This window comes from Tachyglossus aculeatus, chromosome 4 (genome assembly GCF_015852505.1).
Source record: "Tachyglossus aculeatus isolate mTacAcu1 chromosome 4, mTacAcu1.pri, whole genome shotgun sequence".
NCBI lineage: Eukaryota > Metazoa > Chordata > Mammalia > Monotremata > Tachyglossidae > Tachyglossus > Tachyglossus aculeatus.
The window spans coordinates 98,211,322-98,225,973 of NC_052069.1; positions in this window are offsets into that span (position 1 = coordinate 98,211,322).

Below are 14,652 nucleotides of genomic sequence, written 5' to 3' on the forward strand. Positions count from 1 at the left end.
TGAAGCTGTTTGCAGGTGACCTGTACAACAATGCAGTCCCCTCCCTCTGGGTTTTTCAGCTTTTGCTTGAAGTTTCCTGCTAGGAGAAAACATTGTTATAATCCAATAATATACATTCTTTATAAAGCACTATAACAGTGTCTTTTCCTTTCCTGCTCTTGCTTGCTCTCACTGGCTCTTGCTATCTCTCTTCTCTAATGTAATAGTAATAATAATAATAATAATTGTGGTATTTGTTAAGCGCTTACTCTGAGCCAAGCACTGTACTAATCGCTGGGGTGGGTACAAGAAAATTTGCTTGGACCAAGTCCCTGTCCCACGTGGGGCTCAAATCTCAATCCCCATTTTACAGATGAAGCCACTGAGGCACAGAGAAGTAAAATGCCTTGCCCAAGGTCATTCATGACCTTCTGACACCCAGGCCCTTGCTCTAACCACTGCACCATTCTCTCTTGCTCATTCTCTTGCTCCCATTCTCTTTCTCTTCTGTGCTCTTTCTAACCTCTCTGTTTGTGAGGATGTAATGACAAAAATAGAGGGTTAACATCCCTCAGATTCTACATTCTAGGGGTTCCAAACCTAGGATACTAAAATATCTCAAGGAGGTCAATTGCACCAGGAAGAAATTAACTTTCACTATTTATGTAACTGGATGTTTCCTTTCATATTTACCACTGATGTTCTGCTTTGCTAAATAACATGGGGGAGATTTGAGTATGAGATTAGATTGTAGCTGGAGGAACAGCTAATATTTTACTTCAGAGATAACCTAAGGGCTAGGCAGCTTTCTTAATTAACTTTCTGTAAACCCCAAAGATATGACTGCTGAGTTTGAGGAGGGTGGAATTGGGGGAGGAAATCACTAAGATTTGACTGGACCTAACACAGGTTTATACCTTAGAAATATTCAAGATGCAACAATACAACTGACATTATCTTATAACCTGATTGTCCTGAATCAAATGGGAAACTTGGTAGCTTGTTATATGTAAAATCACAAACATTATCAATTGACAAAGGCTTATTCCTTCATAGAATATGCAGGTGAACAAGTATTTAGATGATATAGTGATTCAGATCTGTACATTGTTTTCAAAGAATTGTATGTTGCATAGAAATGTCTTCTGTATTGTCATTTTTGGCTCTAAAGATAGAAATGGCCACATATTTTAGGTATTTCACAGAGTGTATATTTTTAATTCAAAACAGATGTTATGGTGTCTTGGAATTAACTTTCAGAATTAAGGATATTTCTTAAAATTGAATAGAAACTGAGATGAAAACAAGCTGCCAAAATAGCTTGCCCTCAAATCAATTGTCAGAATATGATTGAAAGTATAATTATCAATAGCAGAGGTGATTATCCAAAGCAAAACTAGTAATCATAGATTCCAAACCTAATCATTCTAGAAAACTGATTAGACTATTGGATTTTTGGATTTCATGGCTATTTTCTTAGATGAGAAATAATAGGACTAATTTTGGTGTCACATTTTATTTAATAGCATTTTCTTTCATTTCAAAGACAATGCTAGTATTGTATCCTATGGTGTATTTCTACATAAAGAGAGTTGGCCTTCATTTTCATAGTGAAATCCTATTCAGGAATAGGGGTGTGACCAGAGAGACCCATATGTCCCTAGCAATCCATTCAACACTTTGAGCTTGAACAGATAGGTTCTGGCTGTGCCGATATGCTTATTTCTTGTAGGGCTTCTCTGCTCTCAAAGCTGTTTCTCAGTATTCCAATCTTTGCTAAAGGTCTGTTCAAAGAGAATCACTTCTTGTCCGATTTCCCTTCACCAAGAACAATCGTTGTATGGGAGTGTGCTACTTGAAGCAAATTGGGCAAACTGGAATTTGAAAATTCATTGTGTGGATTAACTGGGGACTTGGATTCCTCTTCTCCTTTCTTCTAACTATATTTTGGCAGTTTTAAGGATCAGAAACACTATTGCCAAAGAAAGAGGAGATAATAAATTTAATTATTCAAGTGTTACTAATGATTTTTAAACACACTCCTTAAAGGAAACTACAACTGTGGCTAAAATGAGCATTTTTTATGTATATGAATATTTTATATTTTTCCACATAATCAAGAGACTAATAGTGTTTACTAAGCATCTACTGTTTGCAAACACTGTATCCACCAATCAATGGTATTAATTGAACATTTACTGTGTGCAGAGCTCTGTATTAGTTCTTGAGTGACTGCATCAAAAGTGAAACACCCACTCTTACTGGCAATATTGCTAAGGGAATGGTCATAATCTTATGAAACCTACAGCTTGAATGTACCACCTGAACATAACTATGACATAAAACTGCTCATGAGACAAAGTAAGTCTCTTTAGCTGAAATTTATTTAAAGTATGTCAGGTCAACATAGGGATGGGAGTCAGAAGGACCTGGGTTTTAATACTCTTTCTGCCACTTGTCTGCTATGTGACTTTGGGCAAATCACTTCACTTTTCTGTGCCTCAGTTACCTCATCTGTAAAATGGGGATTAAGACTGTGAGCCCCTGGGGGACATGTATTGTGTCCAACCTGATTAGTGTGTATCTATCCCAGTGTTCAGTACAGAGCTTGGCACAGAGTAAGCTCTTTACAAATACCGTTAACCTCCCCCCCACCAAAGAAAGAAAACACATTTGAAAGCAGAAGGTGTATATTTAGGTATATCACTGCTTACTTAGGGGGCTTTTGATATTGTTCTGTTAAAAGGTAAATAATTTAGTTTTATTTGGTAGTGAATTGATTTCAAACACCCTTTCTCCCCTCGGCAATTTAACAGTTTTTGAACAGCCACAAAAATAATTCATAATTTTGAGATTTATCTTAAAACCATGCAGTGATTGGGTGGGGCGGGGAAGAAAAGTACAGAGATCCTCATTAAGCAAGATATTAATTCTCATGTCTTTCAAAGCATAGGGAAATTGAGCCCACTGAATTATTGTCTGAAAAAGATGTCAGTTGATGACTCCACATGATTCTGACATGACTAGAAATTGAATATCCTATGAAAGTTGCCAACAGAGTAGAATTACTGGTGTCTTCAATATTCAGTATCGCTCAGTTTTTTTTCCTTTCTTTGCCCTGGTTCTGTTTTCAGTAGAAAGGTTTGTCAGGAGAGATTGCAAAACTATTGAACATCTGAAGGAAGCCAACTTGCATCCTCTGGTGTTACAGAACAACTACTGAGTACAGAGTATTCAGAGTGCAATATATGTAGAAGACATGATCCCTCCACAAGGAGTTTACAGTCTGGTGGAGGAGACAGGCACAGACTAATTTACAGGTGAAATAAAATAATAATAATAATTATGGTATTTAAGTGCTTACTATGTGCCAAGCACTGTTCTAAGCACTGGGAGAGATACAAGGTTATCAGGTTGCCCCACGTGGGACTCACATTCTGAATCCCCATTTTACAGATGAGGGAAGTGAGACACAGAGAAGTTAAGTGACTTGCTCAAACAGCTGACAAGTGGCGGAGCAGGGATTAGAACCCACAACCTCTGACTCCCAAGTTTGGGCTCTTTCCACTAAGCCACACTGCTTCCCCAAGTAATAATGATGGTATTTGTTAAGCACTTAACTATGTGCCAGGCACTATAATAAACACTGAGGTGGATCCAAGCAAATCGGGTTGGACACAGTCCCTGTCTCACGTGGGGCCCACAGTCTCAATCCTCATTTTACAGATGGGGTCACTGAGGCCCAGAGAAGTGAAGTGACTTGCTCAAGGCAACATAGGAGACAAGTGGCTGAGCCGGGATTAGAACCCATGACCTCTGACTCCCAAGTCTGGCTCTAGCCACTACACCATGCTGCTTCTCATAAAAGAAAAATGGATATGGATGTATTTATTACTCTATTTTATTTGTACATATTTATTCTATTTATTTTATTCTGTTAATATGTTTTGTTTTGTTCTCTGTCTCCCCCTTCTAGACTGTGAGCCCAATGTTGGGTAGGGACCGTCTCTATATGTTGCCAACTTGTACTTCCCAAGCACTTAGTACAGTGCTCTGCACACAGTAAATGCTCAATAAATACAATTGAATGAATGAATAAATGCTTAAATGGGGTATATATGTACATAAATGGATGTGAGTGAATAATGCATAGTTGGCATTGAAGTGATAAGATAGTTGGGGGATATGGCTTGAGGAGATGAAAAGTTAATTGGGAAATTCCTCTTAGAGGAGATATGATTTCTAGATGACTTTATAAATGAGAGAGCTGTGATCAGATGGGTTTGAAGGGGGCAAGAAATTCCAGATGGGAGGAAGCATGTGAGCCAGGGATTCAGGTGTGAGTTTGAGGAGAATGAAGCACAGTGAATTAGTTAGCTTGAGTGGAATGGGGAGTGCAAGCTGGTGTGTAGTGAGAGAAGAGAGGAGAGAAGAGAACAGTGATCCGAGTGTGTTAAAGCCACTGATCAGGAATTTTTGCTTGCAACCACTGAATATGTCTGTGGAGTAAGGTTAACCTGGGCAGACTAAGAACAACAAGATAGGTGAAAGTGAAGTAGGGACTTAGGGGCAAAACTAGAGCCAGAGATATGACTAGTGTCTGAATCGGGCAAGTAGCCATTGGGATGTAGAAAAGGGGTGGGTCCAGTCAGTCAGTCGCATTTATTGAACACTTACTGTGTGCAAAGCACTTTAATAAGTATTTGGGAATATACACTATAACAATAGAATGGATAGATTCCCTCCCCACAATGAGCTTACAGTCTAGAGGATCCAGGGTCCAGGAAATATTGAAGAGGAAAAACTAACAAGATTTAGTGACAGAATGAAAGTTGAAAGAAAAGAGTCTAGTATAATACCTAGGTGGCCAGCTTCAGAGACACAGTGGATGGTGAAGGTGTCAAATGGGATGGGAAAGTTAGGTGGAGGAGAGAACTTGGGAAGAGAGATAAATTCACTTTTTGAGATATCCATGTGGAGATGATTGGAGGCAAGAGGGAATCAAGAAATCATTTTTTGTGACTACTACATGCAGAGCACTTTATTAAGCACTTAGGAGAGTAATAATAATAATGATAGTATTTGTTAAGCACTTACAATGTACCAAGCACTGTTCTAAGCACTGGGGTAGATATAAGGTAATCAAGTTGTCCCACGTGGAGCTCACAGTCTTAATCTGCATTTTACAGATGAGGGAACTGAAGCAGAGAGAAGTTGAGTGACTTGCCCAAAGTCACATAGCTGATAAGTGGCAGAGCTGGCTGGTTCAGACTTTCATCCTATCCCAACTGGATTACTGCATCAGCCTCCTCTCTGATCTCCCATCCTCCTGTCTCTCCCTGCTTCAGTCTATACTTCACTCTGCTGCCCGGATTATCTTTTTACAGAAACACTCTAGGCATGTCACTCCCCTCCTCAAAAATCTCCAGTGGTTGCCTATCAACCTATGAATCAAGCAAAAACTCCTCACTCTCAGCTTCAAGGCTCTCCATCACCTCGCCCCCTCCTACCTCACCTCCTTTCTCTCCTTCTACAGACCAGCCCGCACCCTCCACTTCTCTGCTACTAACCTCCTCATTGTCCCTCATTCTCAATCAATCAATCAATCATATTTATTGAGCGCTTACTGTGTGCAGAGCACTGTACTAAGTGCTTGGGATGTACAAGCTGGCAACATATAGAGACAGTCCCTACCCAACAGTGAGCTCACAGTCTAGAAGGGGGAGACAGAGAACAAAACCAAACATACTAACAAAATAAAATAAATAGAATAGATAGGTACAAGTAAAATAAATAAATAGAGTAATAAATATGTACATCATCATCAATCATCATCAATCGTATTTATTGAGCGCTTACTGTGTGCAGAGCACTGTACTAAGTGCTTGGGAAGTACAAGTTGGCAATATATAGAGACAGTCCCTACCCAACAGTGGGCTCACAGTCTAAAATGGGGAGACAGAGAACAAAACCAAACATACTAACAAAATAAAATAAATAGAATAGATAGGTACAAGTAAAATAAATAAATAAATAGAGTAATGAATATGTACAAGCATATATACATATATGCAGGTGCTGTGGGGAAGGGAAGGAGGTAAAATGGGGGGATGGAAAGGGGGACGAGGGGGAGAGGAAGGAAGGGGCTCAGTCTGGGAAGGCCTCCTGGAGGAGGTGAGCTCTCAGTAGGGCCTTGAAGGGAGGAAGAGAGCTAATTTGGCAGATGGGCAGAGGGAGGGCATTCCAGGCCCAGGGGAGGACGTGGCTCGACAGAAGGGCTGAGTAGGTGCGAATGAGGCTATCCTCAATGTAATTCTCACCTGTCTACCCCTGGCCCACATCCTTCCCCTGGCCTGGAATGCCCTCCCTCCACACATCCGCCAAACTAGTTCTCTTCCTCCCTTCAAAACCCTACTGAGAGTCCACCTCCTCCAGGAGGCCTTCCCAGACTGAGCCCCCTTTTTCCTCTCCTCCTCCCTATCCCCCTGCTCTGCCCTACCACCTTCCCCTCTCCACAGCACTTGTATATATTTGTACAGCTTTATTACTCTATTTATTTTACTTGTACATATTTGCTACTCTATTTTGTTAATGATGTTCATATAGGTATAATTCTATTTATTCTGATGGTTTTGACACCTGTCTAAATGTTTTATTTTGTTGTCTGTCTCCCCCTTATAGACTGTAAGCCCGTCGTTGGGAAGGGATCGTCTCTATATGTTGCCGACTTGTACTTCCCAAGCGCTTAGTACAGTGCTCTGCACACACTAAGCACTCAATAAATATGATTGAATGAATGAATGAATGATTAGAACCCATGACCTCTGACTACCAAGCCCGTGCTCTTACCACTAAGCAACAGAGTTGTGAACTCTACTCACAATCAACTTAAGGGCTAGAGAGAGAATACAATGACTTGCCAAAATTAAATTAAATACAATTAATTGTGGAAACAAAAAAAAGTATTCAACATCTGATGGTGTTTTAAATGGCTAAGATATTTCAATTGGAACTGGACATACCACTTTGTAAACTCCTAGAAGTCCTCCTCTACTGACTCTATTGCATTGTACTCTCCCAAGAACTTAGCATAGTATTCTGCATACAATTACCACTCAGTAATTACTATTGACTGATTAGGGAAATCCCCTTTATATCTGGTGTCTGCTTATATATCTTTAAATATTCCTAGGGGACAAATACCAGAGTTAAGTACAAGTTATTACTTAAGAGTGTTTAGCTAATTAAAGTTGTATTGTTTTCATTTCAAATCACTTATTTGTGAATAACAATGACAGCTTCATTTTCAGATAAATTTATAAACATGGTGTTCCCTTTGTCACACACACAGATATTTATGCCTCATTTGACTTGTGCGGTTGGATACTTGTGAATGTAATTTGGTACTTCACCTTAATTTGGGGGCTACAAGTAGGTAATTGTAACAAGAATTAAGCTAATTGTGGGAGCAATTATTTGCAGATTCATTTTGTATTTACCAATAAAGGAATTGGTATGTAACCACCCTGCCAATTTAAGGTCCATCCTGTAAAATATGGCCTCTGAGGGCCAAAACATGAAATTCCTTTGACTCTATAAGTTTACCAGTGGCATGCTATATTCTGACAGTGAGTTGGTCATTGTTAAAAGCTAAATTATATCTTTCAGGCCACATGGTTTCTATTGATGGAATTACTGCTTTTTGATAATAAATAATAATCAGGTAAATTTAAATGGGTTAATATGGCTTCCAGTTATATCTTCTTCAGAAGTCCAGTTCAATGTATGTTACTTTAAAGGTTATATGCTCTAAAGTGCATGCTAAAGACAATAGCTTCTATTACCTCACTTCCCTTGTCATCTACATAATCTGAAAGAAAGTAAAAAGCAAGACTTTTCGAGAATGAAATATGGTTGTGACAAATGGTCACTCCTGTATGCTCCCAAGTACTCCATACAGTGTTCTGCACAGACTAAGTGCTTAAAAAATAACACTGAGGATTCACTGCCTAAGCTTGCTCTCCAGAACTGCTTTTTGGTAGACTTCTGGTCAGTCAGAGACAACTTAGCCTGGAATTCTAAATGTATGATTTTTGAACAATATCATGAGAAGCAGCATGGCTCAATGGAAAGAGCAGGAGCTTAGGAGTCAGAGGTCATGGGTTCAAATCCCGACTCCACCATTTGTCAGCTGTGTGACTTTGAGCAAGTCACTTAACTTCTCTGGGCCTCAGTTACCTCATCTGTAAAATTGGGATTAAGACTGTGAGCCCCACGTGGGACAACCTGATCACCTTGTATCCCCCCAGTGCTTAGAACAGTGCTTTGCACATAGTAAGCGCTTAACAAATGCTATCATTATTATTATGATTATTAATGTTATTATAATTATTGTATTTGTTATTATGGTATTTGTTAAGCAGTTACTATATGTCGAGAACTGTTCTAAGCACTGGCGCAGGTACAAGCTACACAAATTAGGCACAGTCCCTGTCTCACATGGGGCTCACAGTCTAAGTAGGAGGGAGAGCAGGTATTGAATCCCCACTTGATCAGGAGTAGTGGTTCTCAATCTGTTTACCTTGAAGTCTTAAGAAATGGTCTGTGAACACATTCCCCAATAAATCCTACAGGTTTATAACAGGGGCCCTAAGCCTAATTCTCTGTGTGGCTTCTAACACCAAGGGTTAGAAAGCCCTAGTTTAGGTTATTCTGATTCTTTAATGTGATCTCTGTGCAGGTATGAGAATGACCTTCCTGGAGTATGTGATAAAAACAATCAATCCAACAATGGTATTTATTATTTGTCTACTGTGTGCAGAGCCCTGTACTAAGTGCTTGAGAGAATAGAATGCAAGAGAGTTGATAGGGGTAAGCCATGTCCTCATGGGGTTTACACTCTAGTAGGGGAGACAGACATTCAAAGAAATTGTAGATGGGTATGTACAGAAGGACTGTGGGCCTGGGGAAAGGGTGTTTAAAGGATTATAAAAAGTGCTTAAAGGGTCATCAATACTGATTATCCTCTTGGTATTAGGGGAGGGAGGTGTGCACCACATTTCGGGCTCAGTGGAAAGAGCCCGGGCTTGGGAGTCAGAGGTCATGGATTCAAATCCCAGCTCCACCACTTGTCAGCTGTGTGACTTTGGGCAAATCACTTAACTTCTCTGGGCCTCTGTTTCCTCATCTGGAAAATGGGGATTAAGACTGTGAGCCCCATGTGGGACAACTTGATTACCTTGTAACCCCACCAGCGCTTTAGAAGAGTTCTTGGCACTTAATAAATGCTTAACAAAAGCCATCATTATTATCATTATTATTTGGGGAAGAGAAGAGTATTTTAACCCAAACACAGGGTAATATCTGATAATGGTAGAAAGAGTCAAGTATTTTTCTAAGGCAATACTTCTCTTCCCCAAATAAGCACTAGTTTTTGAGAAATGTGGTATTGCCTTAGAAAATACTTGGCTCTTTCTACCATTATCAGATATTACCCTGTGTTTGGGTTAAAATGCTCTTTTTAAAAATGGTACTTGTTAAATATTTACAATGTGCTAGGCAAAGAACTAAGTGCTGGGATAAAAACAAGCTAATCAGGTTAGACACAGTCCATGTCCTACATGGGGCTCATGGTCTTAATGTCCATTTTACAGATGAGGGAACTGAGGCACAGAGAGGTTAAGTGACTTGCCCAAGGTCACACAGCAGACAAGTGAAGGAGCCAGGAATGGAACCTAGGTCCTTCTGACTCCCAGGACTGTGAGTTTTCTACTAGGTTACACTACAGCAAAGCGGAGGACCAGAATAGACCACATTTAAGCTGATGTTTATGAAGTGGAGAGATGTAAAATTCCACACTTAGGACATCTGATATTAAGGATAAATATGAATATTTTCATTTAGTGGCAGATTTTTCCTTAATCAGTATTTAATATTTAAGTAAGCTTTCCAGATACATAAAAAATCCCTAGTTTCTTCCCCCACATTCAGTTGCTGACTTATGTGAATTGCAATGAAGGGGTTGTAAATATATCTCTTTAGTGTTGGCTTTGTCATTTCATCAATACTTATTTTTTTCAGGATTTTAAGATGTATCTCCAGAAAACTTGAGTCACACATTATTCAACTGCACATGACATTGATATTGCCCATTATTTGAGTGTTTGTTCTTAACTTTAAATTCATATTTTCTGTAAATTCTTATTGATGCAGACACCATTTGGAATTCTTAGACGTAGTAATAGTAGCCATATTATTATTATTATCAATAATGATGATAAAGATAATGACAATAGTGATAATAACATCTGTGGTATTTGTTAAAGTGCCGTGTATCCTTGGACAAGTCAATTAACTTCTCTATGCCTTGGTTTCCTCATCTGTAATATGGGAATTTAATTGTGAGCCCTATGTGAGATGTGTATATATCTGTAATTCTATTTATCTATTTTGATGCTATTGATGCCTGCCTACTTGGTTTGTTTTGTTGACTGCCTCCCCCTTCTAGACTGTGAGACTGTTGTTGGGTAGGGATTGTCTCTATCTGTTGCCAAATTGTACTTTCCAAGTGCTTAGTACAGTGCTGTGCACACAGTAAGCACTCAGTAAATATGATTGAATGCATGAATGAATGACAGGGACTGTGTTCAGCTCAGTTATCTTGTATCTACCTCAGTTTTTAGTACAGTTCCTGACACACGGGAAGCATTTAACAAATACCACTAGAAAAAAGATTTCTCATTTTAATGCTTCTGGTTTGTAAATTTTCCTCTAAATTACAAACTCCTTGTGGGCAAGGAATGTGTCTTACCAACTCTGTGGCATTGTACTCTCCCAAGGGCTTAATACAGTGATCTTCACACAATAAGTGCTCAGTGAAAACCATTAATTGACTGATTGCTCTGCCATGTCAGTACTGAGTGAGGTGGGGGTATACAAGATAATAGGGTCAGGCACATTCCCTGTCCCACATGGGAGTCACTGTTCAAGTAGGAGGAAACTGAGGCACAGAAAATGACTTGCCCATCATCACACAGCAGGCAAGTGGTGAAATTGAGGTTAGAACCAGGTCCTCTGGCTCCCTGGACTGTCTTTTCCACTAGGCCATGATGCTTCCCATTTTGAGTGCCCACGTGGTACAGCACACTGTATTAAGCTTTAGAAAAGTATAAAACTACAATGTGACATGCTCCCACAAGGAACTTATTGTTGAACTGTACTTTCCAAGAACTTAGTACAGTGCTCTGCACACTGTAAGTGCTCAATAAATACAGTTTAATGAATTTGCAAACAGTGAGCTTGATATAATTTCATGTACAATCTAATTATATATGTGTATATTATAAGTACAGACATGTAGACACACACATTATTTATGTGTATATATATATATGTGTGTGTGTGTGTACACAATGTTGCTAATTTGTACTTCCCAAGTGCTTAGTACAGTGCTCTGCACATAGTAAGCACTCAATAAATACGATTGATGATGATGATGATATATTTGTTTATGGGTATAAATACTCTCATAAATCCTGAAGATATTATTCAGTGTTGATTGCATCAGATTATTCTCATTGCATAAATTAAGTAATGACATTTTTCAGGCAATAAAATGGCAACTAAAGATGAATGAGCAACAACACAGTATATACTTTGTTGAAACCAACGGTAAGGCTATTTAGTATTTAATGAATTCTAGGGATCCCCTGATGTTTAAACCTTGGGTTTACCAAAGGGTAATGTCCCTCCCATCTCTATCTATGGTACATTCAGGCTCAGCATTGCCTTCTAAACTATTGCTGTGATCTGTGATCGTCTCACTAACAGTTTCTAAACAGTGATTGGGCTGTGAGGCTGGGGGAGGAAAGGAGGAAGCTTTAGGCCTAGGAAGGCATGCATATAGCACTACCCTTGTGACTGTGGTGAGTCCACTGTGTGTACATTAATCAGAATAAAACTGCATAAAAGGAATTTGGTAAAATTATGGGTAAGAATAAAAATGAAGAACTAAAAAACTATTATAAATGCTATAGTGAGAGGAAATCACATGATAGAACTCTTTTGAAGGCAATGAAGGAACGCATGTACAATATGAAGTACAAGTATTGTAGCTAAAACATGACAAGTACATTCTCATCCTCTTTCAAGTTGTTTGGGGATTCTACCCCGAAGATACTAAGATATATAGAAGATATCCTTTTGCCCTGAAACATGATTAGTCATTTTTGATATTTCTTGTGCCTCTTGAGACATTATTATTATTATGCTAATTCTGTTGTATCATACTCTCCCAAGTACTCTACACATAGTAAGCACTCAATAAAAACCATTAACTAAAACCCAGTAACAATAATAATAATAATGGTATGTGCTAAACACTGTTCTAAGTGCTGGGGTAGGTACAAGGTAATCAAGTTGTCCCACGTGGGTCTCACAGTCCCCATCTTACAGATGAGGTAACTAAGACACAGAGCAGTGAAGTGACTTGCTCAAAGTCACACAGCTGACAAGTGGTGGAGCCAGGATTAGAACCCACAACCTCTGACTCCCAAGCCCAAGCTCTTTCCATTAAGCCACGTTACATTTGTTAATGGTATTATGCAAGTCACACAGTATTCTAAGCACTCAGAGAGATAGAAGTTTATGGGGCTGGACATAGCCCCCATCTCTATGGGGCTCATGGTCTAAATAGAAAGAACTGGTATTCCCCATTTTACTGTTAAGAAAACTGAGGCATGGAGAAATTAAGTGACTTTTCCAAGGTCACACAGCAAGCAAGGAATTGGTAGAACCAGGATTAGAACCCAGGTTCTCTGACTGCCAGTCCCATGCACTTCCTACTAGGCCACACTGCTTCTCAATTATCACTTATGTCCCCAGTGTGTGGCCGAGTGTGTGGCCTTAGTCATACAAGGATGGTTTGCTTTTTACATGTTTTCTCCAGTTCTTCCTATCCTGAAGAGAATCTCATTCATTCATTCATTCAGTTGTACTTATTGAGCGCTTACTGTGTGCAGAGCACTGTACTAAGTACTTGGGAAGTACAAGTTGGCAACATTTAGAGGCAGTTTGGTTATTTAGGTTTTGACTTGTGATAAACTGACACAGTAAATTCACACATAAATAGGTTCCCTCCTTCTCCCTAGAGTCATGTGTTGTCTTCCCAATTTCCCATAAACACAATGAGAAGCATTGTAGAATGCTATGAGAAGTTGTAGAAGCAGCGTGGCTCAGTGGAAAGAGCACGGGCTTTGGAGTCCGAGGTCATGGGTTTGAATCCCGGCTCCGCAAGATGTCTGCTGTGTGACCTTGGGCAAGTCACTTAAGTTCTCTGAGCCTCAGTTCCCTCATCTGTAAAATGGGGATGATGACTGTGAGCCCCACGTGGGCCAACCTGATCACCTTGTATCCCCCCCAGTGCTTAGAACAGTGCTTTGCACATAGTAAGTGCTTAACAAATGCCATTATTATTATTATTATTATTATTATTATTATTATTATTATTATGAGAAACAACTTGGCTTAGTGGAAAGACCACGGGCCTGGGAGTCAGATGACCTGGGTTTCAATTCTGGCTTTGCCAATTGCTTGCTGTGTGACCTTGGGTAAGTCACTTCACCTCCTCTTTGCCTCATTTTTCTCAACTGTAAAATGAGGATTAAATGCTTTTTCTCCCTCCTACTTAGTCTGTGAGCTCCATGTGGAACAGGGGCTGTGTCTGACACATCTATCGAGGTGCTTAAAACAGTGTTGACACAGAGCAAGACTTTTAGCAAATATAATAATTAATAATAATAATATTTTTAAAAACAGTAGCACTACTTCCAAGGTGTGGGTCCCCATGGCAAGAGCCAAGTCAGAAGTTGTGGGCATTTAAAATTAAAATATCAAATAAAAAGGATTTTGTTGCTGTATCAATCTTGACACAGGACAGATCAGCTGAAAACCAGAGTAAAAGCCACCCTATATCCTTGAAATCTCAGTGATAGGTTCTGTGTCCTGAGGGAAATGAGCTGCTGTTTTTTCTTCAGTCCATTGCTTTTCCTTTGTGTCTCCTGCTTTGCTCATTAGCTAGAATTATGCCATTTTTCTTTGCCCAGTCTGTCAATTAGCGGCTTATGTTATTTGCACAATGCAGCCCTCCTTATACACCAGTTATTATCCCTCTAGACTGTTAGCTCATTGTGAGCAGGAAACATGCCTACCAACTCTGTTATATTGTACTCTCCCAAGTGCTTAGTACAGAACTCTGCCTACAGTAAGTGGTCAATAAATACTATTGATTGATTTGGGATTTACATAGTTTAATTACATGGGCACGCTGCATTTTGGAGCTTACAATCTAATGGAAAGATAAAGCCCAGCAACAGTCAATCCAACATAAGAGTTTTACAAGTTCAGAATTAATAAAAGTACCATCACAACCAACAACAAAAAACTTTTCAAGTATAAGTAATTTGAGATGCAAAAAATAGATCTGAACCTTTAGCAGGTAGACTTATCACTGACTGATGCCTTTAACATAGTTCAAAGAATTTTCCTTGTGATATTCCCTCTCTTTGACTTTAATATGCAGCTGTTCCTGCTGGGAACAGAAAACTGTTATCCTGCATCTACCTTTTTCCTCTATTTTCTTACCAGTATGCTAATTTAGGATTCCCTTTAGACATT